This window comes from Alnus glutinosa, chromosome 14 (assembly GCF_958979055.1).
Source record: "Alnus glutinosa chromosome 14, dhAlnGlut1.1, whole genome shotgun sequence".
Taxonomy (NCBI): Eukaryota; Viridiplantae; Streptophyta; class Magnoliopsida; order Fagales; family Betulaceae; genus Alnus; species Alnus glutinosa.
Window position 1 is genome coordinate 8,482,114 of NC_084899.1, and position 8,043 is coordinate 8,490,156.

Consider the following 8,043-nt stretch of genomic DNA (forward strand, 5'->3'; position numbering starts at 1 on the left):
AGTCGTGGACAAAGGGAATGATATAATCTGTGGAGATGTTCCGGTCACTCAGAATCTCCCTATCATTAGACGACCTCCTATATGTCATCACTATGGCCTAAGCGGACATGTTTGACCCCAGTGCTCCCTTCTCAAGGCTTAGAAATCAAAGGTCAAGAAAGAGGTGCCTAGACAAGCAAATTTCGACACAAGACCTCTGGCCCAGGATAAAGATCCAAGGAATCTGGCTCCCCAGTATCAAGCTCCATGGCATCAAGTTCCAAGGCATTAGGCCCCACAGCGCCAAGCTCCTTAGCATCAGCAGCCTCAGTAGAGATTTGTTCCTGCCAATCAGAATGGCAAACCTAAGGCTAAAAAATCAAGGCACTTCATGAAAAAGCCACAAAAGATGGAGGATGATCAATCCTATCGGGAGCTGCCTATTTGGATGCAGAGCATGATACAGTGGATGAACCATCAGATGAAGTCCTATCCACAACCACCGAAAGGGAGGCAGGCATGTGTCAGAAAGGAGGCCAGACATTCACCCCTTGAGGGGGAATGGACTCACCTATTTGGTGAGGATACACATGCCTAGGATTCGGTTCCTAATCCTAGAGCATCAGGTAATATTTGGGGAAGACAGAAAAAGCATGTCAGGAGACTATTTTTCTATATTGGTAATTTTGATCCTTCACAGGTTTGATCTTGCCTTACATGCTAGTCTTATGATGATTTATCTTTATAGCATATTTTTATTGTTTTTAAATAAAAAAAAATTGGGGAAGAAAATGCAGGGAATTTTATTTTTTTCCTTTTCTTGGCATGTTAGATATTACATGTATTTTTGCATGATATTTCAGTTCATTGGACATTAATTGACTGTGCTTATATATGATTGAGAGTTTTTGCCTAAATATCTGCCAAGTTTTTCCTGTGCATATAAATACTAGATAGTTAATTTTCTCATGCAATGAAAATGTACACTATCTAAGTCTCCCCTAAGGTACATTTTTTTTTCTTCTCTCTAACTTTTTGCTTTTAAAGATTCTTACAAGAAAGATTTTTTTTTGTAAGATGGTCAAATTGATCAACTCGCTAGTTGAACCTAGAGTCTACAAATTCTAGCATTCTGTCTAGGCTGCAGCACTAAAAAGAAACAAGCAGTTATACTTTTGAGTTCATTGTTATATGCATAAATTCACTACTTCTGTGCTAAAACAGCTTTATATCTTGTCCTTCATGGTGCAAGTAAAAATTTTATCTTGTCTTTCATGGTGGAAGTAAAATAATTAGGCGCTGCATTTTAGGGGGAGTGCATCAAAGGAAGGTTGCTATGCCCTAGTAAAATAAGGTTTGACTTTTGACTGATCTTCGTTAATTTTCTCTCTGCTTAGAAATTTTAGTTGCTTAAAGTCATATCAGTGAACTTCATACCTTATTGAGAAAGTCTTCACACACACACGCATTGCATGAGTTGAGTAATCTATTTAAAATTTCTATCTACAGGGAATTTTTGTGCTGATTGAACTCTTTACTCTCTTTTATATCTCTGCATATTTTTGAGATGCTATCTGACTACTATATCAGTTGTTTATACATGCATGTTCTAAAGTTGACTTTAGAGAAAATATTTTTTTCTGTGAATTTTCCTTCATTTTCTGTTTTTTAGTGTGAAGCATCCGGACGGTCTCCTCTTGTGTCCAGACCGGTGTGGCTTAGACGGCCGGATGGTCAGGTGACATGTCCGAACGCATGCAACCTTGTCGCATGCTTATGTGGCAACGCATGTCAGGACAGGTTAGTGATGCATCCAGACGGGGACCCCATAGGGTTAAATATTGCGTTTCAGCCCTAGCCGCTGCATCCCCTCACCTTTTTCTTAATTTTCTCTTGTCTTTTTGTTGTTTTGTTGTGGTTTTTTCGTGGGTTCTTGCATATTTTTGACTTCTTTTGTCCTTTTGTGTTCGTTTATCTCATTTCCAAGTATTTTCACTTCTTCTTTTGCATTATTTTCAGTTTTAATTAACTGTTTATTTCTATTTTATTCTGGAATGTGTTTTGAGATAAATGATGTCTTTTGTGAGTAGTTTCTCTGCTATTGGGATTAGAATATTTATCATGGCAATCATTTGGACTGCATTGGATTATATTGTTGTTTGTAATTTTTGGAAAAGTCCATTTTTTTCTGTTATAATGCCAACTTTTTTTGGAAACTAACAGAACCTAATTTCTTTGAGAATATTTTTGGCATATCTTGTTGGTTATTGTTTGCAGAACCATGTCTACTGGCATTCCACAGCCCAGAGTTCGTCAAAGGATTGAGGAAGACGTGGCAGCTTCCAGAGCCAAGATAATGAACAGGTCGATCATTCCAGAGAGGAATGTTGTTAGAGTTGATATTATGGTCGCTCCCCTGGATGATATCCATCAGATTATCCAGACCTATCACTGGGGCTACCTCCACAACTGCGCCTGCATTATGCTCACCAAACTGGTCCAAGAATTTTATGCTCATCTTGAGGTGGTGTAGAATGATGACAATGGGGTTGTCCTACGGTCTTCTATTATAGGGCATGTTATCATGGTTAATCCTCAGGTCATCAGCTAGACTATTGGGGTGCCAATGCTTCAGTTTTCCACCAGTCCCTTCAATGAAGTGGTGTTGGCTCCTTCTTTGGATGAGCTCAAGGAGTTCTTTCATGTGTCCCATAGAGTGAGGAGCGAGCTTCTACCACCAGGATTGGTACCTTGTCTCCCCCGCACCGCATGCTCGCAAAGATTATCCAGCACAACCTCTGGCCTATTGTTAGGAGGAGTGATCTGATTCTAAAGAGGGGTCATTCCTGTATGCCATCTGCCTGCGACTGTCGTTTTGCTTGTGCAAGCATATCCTTGGTATTATGCTGAAGGCCCAAGATGAGAGTAATACTGGTCTCCCTTTCGGCTTCTTGATTACCCAGATTATTTTGCAGTCAGGCATTGATGTGGCTGGAGAGCCTAAAATGAAGATTCAGGATCTGCTCAACAAACAGTCTCTGATGAAGTCCAATGCCCAGCTGAGGTGTGAAGATCAGGATAAAGCTCCTCAGCCGCCTCCTATTCATGTTGAGATGCAGGACATAGCTTCTCCATCTCAGACTGTTCCACCGCCTCCATAGCATGATGTAGGTTATGCTCAGATTTTAGCGTTGTTGGCATCTCTACAGGGGGGACATGGGTTCTATGCAGCTGGCTGTTTCCTCTATACCCCAGGAGGTTCACTCTATTAACCTCAGTGTGGAGCAGTGCCAGCTAGACATCTAGGAGTGTCTCAAGCACCATCATCCGTCTAGCAGTGATGATGAGGATGTTGCACCCATGGCTAAGGATGATTGAGTTTATGTGGTGTTTTGTTTTATTTATTTTAAGACATTTTTTTTTATTATTTATTTTTGGATGTTTGTAAACAATTTTTGACTCTTGGATTATTTTTACTCTATTTACCCTTGTCCTGCTGAGACATTGATGGGGAGTAATTCTTTTGTGGTTTTTCTTATACTCTATTTTACCCTTTGTCCTTTTGAGACAAAAATGGGGAGTAATTTTTTATTTCGACCAGGATTGTATTTTTAATGGTCAAGTGATCTTTGTCCCAGAATGGCCAAATTGGGAGTTTGTTAGTTTGTGATTGGCTACATTCTGTTGGACAAAATCACTTCTATGTAATGATGCTTATTATACAAGGATATTGTTTTATTTAGAGTCTACACTTCAGTTATGAGCTTTAAGAAGACTCTATGCATAATACAAAACAGTGTAGTTCAGTTCCCTTTCTTTGCACAGTTGTCTATCCGGACGCCCTTACCTACCATCTGGACGTTGCCTAGGAAAATTGTATCAGAATTTGGTTTCTGTAGCATATAAATAGCGGCCCCTAGGCATGTAATTTGTAAGAATTTGGTATTGAATTACATAGTGCTTAGAAAGAATATTTTAGGACTTACTGTGCTGATCCGCTCACTCTCAAGCCGTTGCCAAGTGTTGTTGCTGTGCTGAAACTGAAGTCTATCTTAGGGGTTGGCACTAAGGTAAAGGATTCAATTGAAGACCCCTTCAAGTAGGTGACTTGGTTGGGAAGCGTTCGTGTTGGGTTACACGTCAGCATTCAAGGTATGACCACTGCATAAGGGTAAGTGAGTGCTACTACTTTGTAACTAGCTTTGTCTTCTAAATAGTGGATATCCTGGGTTTCGCTGCCCCGAAGTGGTTTTTCTCTTAATTGAGTTTTCACTTCGTCAACAAAATATTTGTGTCATTTAAATTCTGCTAGTTAAATATTTTGTTGCACATTATCACACACTTGGTAAAATAGAAGTCATCTTTATTTTTCAGAATCCACCAAGTTCTCCAGACAAACTGCATTTTGGACAGTAGGCGTTGCTCCGGGGTGAGCTCCTCCAGCACTTGTACCTATAGGCCCTTCGACTCTTTCTTCCAAAGAGCACGTTGGCTGTGGGGCTTTCTTTTGCCCCTTCTTTTTCTTCTTTGAGGGGCCCTCGGCTGTGTCTCTTCCCTCAGTGCTTTTAGAAGCAGAAGGCTTGGACGATTTTTTCTTTCGAACATTCTTTTTTTAGGGTTTTTTGGCGCACCCAAACGTCACTTCCTCAACAGTTGTAGCGCCCCAGATTTTAAGACATATAATTTAATGTCTTAAATTAGAATTCAGATCTAATAATAAGGTTAAAGAATAAAGATGAATATTTATGTGAATAAATAATCATTCGTCTTATAAATTGTTTTATAAATATATTCAATTGATTTAATGAACTTTGTTTTAATAAAACAGATATTTATTTTATATCCGAAAATTACTGAGTTAATAAATAGACAAAATAATTAATCATTAGATTAATTAATTTTATTATATAATTGTGCAAAATATTATTTGACACTTTATTATTTAGTGTAATAATAATATGTGTAATAATGTTCGTAATAAAATATCATTAATTATGAAATAAACTAGACCTAGAACGAACTTAGAATAATAGTTTTAATAAGACAAATTGTATTAAAAAGACCCGGTGTATAAAACTCTAACAGCTGATAAATTATAGAATTATCCGCCATCGTCACCCCCTGCGCTTTTTTCCATTAAAATCTTGTAAAACCCTTTCTCCAGACAGCACATTCTCTAGCTCCCTCTACTCATCACCCTCGCATTTTTAAAACGCACCCTCACCCCTTTGGAAATCGCACACTTCCTCCTTCTCTTCTTTCTTCTCCCTTCTCCCTCTTTCTTGCTCTTCCTTTACTCTCTTCTAACCAAGAGATGCAGAGAGACCGAGCAAGAGAGTGAGAGACCGTGAGATTGAGAGAAATAAGAGGGAGAGATCGTGATAGAGAGGAGACCAAGAGAGAGACATCGAAGGATTGAGAGAGGAAAGAGATAGAGAGAGGGAGACTTGAGAGAGAGAGAGAGTGAACCCGTGTGCAGAGCCGACGAACAGAGACCCGATCGGAAGCCGATTTTCCAGTGGACCCGTGAGCTGAACCCATCAGACCCGAACGATCCAGTGACCTGGGGCCCGACTTTTGGCGAGGCAAAGACGATCCGGAGGAATCAGAAGCGATTCTGGCTACCTGAACAGAGACACGGTGAGAGGGAAGACCGATCTTCCTGTGGGTGGTGCTGACCGGCGCTGTGGTTTATTTTGGATGTAATATTCGGTGGGTCTTCAGTAAGAGGAATTCCGGGGGTTTCAAAGCATTGTTCGGCGATGCTTGTGAAGATCGGTGCTATCACCGATTTGGTGATTTCCTCGGTAGATTTTCTGCAGTTAAACAGAAAATCCGTAAGGTAATTCCTTGTAGACTCTTGTGATTTCATTTAGATTTATTATTGATTTTGGGTTGTTGATGAGTCCCCTGGTTTGTGGGTTTTGATTGGATGGCAGTGTGTGTGCGTGTGTTTGAAGTAGACAGCTTTGGAATGGATAGTGTAGGTTCTGGCCAGTGTGTGTATGAGATTTCTGTGTATGTTGGGTATTGGCCGTGCGGTGTGTGTATAGTGTATTGGCCAAATGGACAATGAATTTGGTTAATTGCGATATTCTGTTTTGTTGTGTTTTCCTTGTACTTTTGGTTGCTGATTGCAGAGGTTGGAAATTAATTGAGTACTATGATAAATTAATGAGGTTATATTTATTTAAGATTCAATGTTAAGTTGGTATTTTTAAAAGTGATTCTATCGAGGGAAAAGAGTTTAGATGTTATTAAATTAATACTAAAACTAAGACATATTATGATAAGTGAAAATAAGTAATATTCCTGAGCGATGGTATTAACACTTTGTGCATATAAATATAATTATTGCAGATGATGAACTGAGAGACTGTACAAAAAGGACTGTGAGCATTCCTTATTCACTCAGAGTGATACACGTTGAGCTTTCTTTAATGTTTTGATTCCTGCTTTATTTAATAGTATGCAACTTGTTTGGAGCATGTTGTTTGTAACATGGCATGGGTTAGTTATAAGGCAAAGGGATAGACATCCTCGGGTTTGAAGCCCTGAGAGGGATAGACATCCTTGGATTTAGGAAGGGATAGACATCCTTTGGTTTGAAACCCCGAGAGGGATAGACAATCCAGGAATGAGACCCAGGATTGAGGTCAAGATATCAGCTAGTTTGAAGCCTTGAGAGGGATAAACATCCTTAGATTTAGGAAGGTTAAACATCCTCGGGTTTGAAGCCCTAAGAGGGATAGACAATCCAGGATTGAGACCCTTGAAAAGGTTTAGACATCCCCGGGTTTGAAGCCCTAAGAGGGATAGACATCCTCGGGTTTGAAGCCCTGAGAGGGATAAACAGCCCAGAATTGAAACCCTTGAAAAGGTCAAGACATCCCCGGGTTTGAGGTCCTGAGAGGGATAGATATCCTTGGATTTAGGAGTTTTGTGGGTTTGAGGCCCTGAGAGGGATAGACAGCCCAGGACTGAGACCCTGAGAAAGGGACAAGACATCCCCGGGTTTGAAGCCATGAGAGGGATAGACAGTACAGGATTGAGGCCCTTGGCAGAAGAATTGAGATTCTTCGGTTTGAGTTTTTGGCATAAGTGTTTATAACTGTCATCATATTATTGCATTACATATTGTTGCATCGCATACTTTTAATTAAATCAATAATCTTATCATTGTTGAAAGCAGTTGACTGACCCATATATTTATATGGGCGGTATAGCCCATTATGCAGGTACGAAAGAGTATAAAGCCCAAGGATTGGATTTTATTAGCACTGAAGAGTTAGAACTGTTTATTAATGTAGCTAATAATTGTAGTGATTTCTTTGTATCAATTTGGAATGTAATATTTTAATTACATTTGTCATTCAGTAAACTCTGATGTATCTTTTTAAAGAAAATAAATATATTCCGCTGCGTAAGTTATCTCTGATGTAGTAATGTCACGTGGAAACTGGAGGTTTCCGCTTACGAATTTGCTGGCTCAAATTTGGGGCGTTACAACAGTAGTACCTTTCTTGGAGAGATTCCCCTTCTTGTCTAAGGGGACTTTACCTGATGGAATGAAGTAGCCGAAGTGCCGCCTTAAAGCATCCTCAGTAACAACTTGGTCGAAGTCAAATCCGACCAACTCCTTGTCTTTCTAGTTATGACGATCCTGCGAATGGTGTAACATTTCCTTAACTTCATCTTTTTGAACATCGTCTAGATGTGGCAAAGTCTTTAGGTCGTCTGTCAATGGCCTCCATTTCTGAGAAACTTTCTGCTTTTCGGAAAGCACTACGCCCAGCTAACATTCCCATTCCCCGCGTACACTGAAAATCTTTTGTTTCCTGTATCAATTGTTGGAGTATCTACCACCATCCAAATGGACAAATATGGGTTCTTGTCACACTCGAATTTCCACAAGCCCATTCTTGCCGAAGGACGGCCGATAAATGTTAAAAAATTGCTCGATGCTCATCCTAGTACCGAGCATATTCTTCTAAGAAATAAAGGAAGCGAACAAATACCTCCAAGCATTGGGAACGATTTGACTCGGCGCGACCCCTAGGAAGA

At 39.8% G+C, this 8,043-nt stretch overlaps 1 long non-coding RNA gene across 1 annotated transcript; it reads left to right on the forward strand.

The window, feature by feature from the left end:
* Positions 1–5,097: 5,097 nt before the first annotated feature.
* On the forward strand, positions 5,098–7,400 carry LOC133857960 (uncharacterized). The gene is made up of 2 exons (XR_009898403.1): positions 5,098–5,821; positions 7,206–7,400. It is a non-coding gene; the product is annotated as an uncharacterized LOC133857960 (long non-coding RNA).
* Positions 7,401–8,043: the final 643 nt, after the last annotated feature.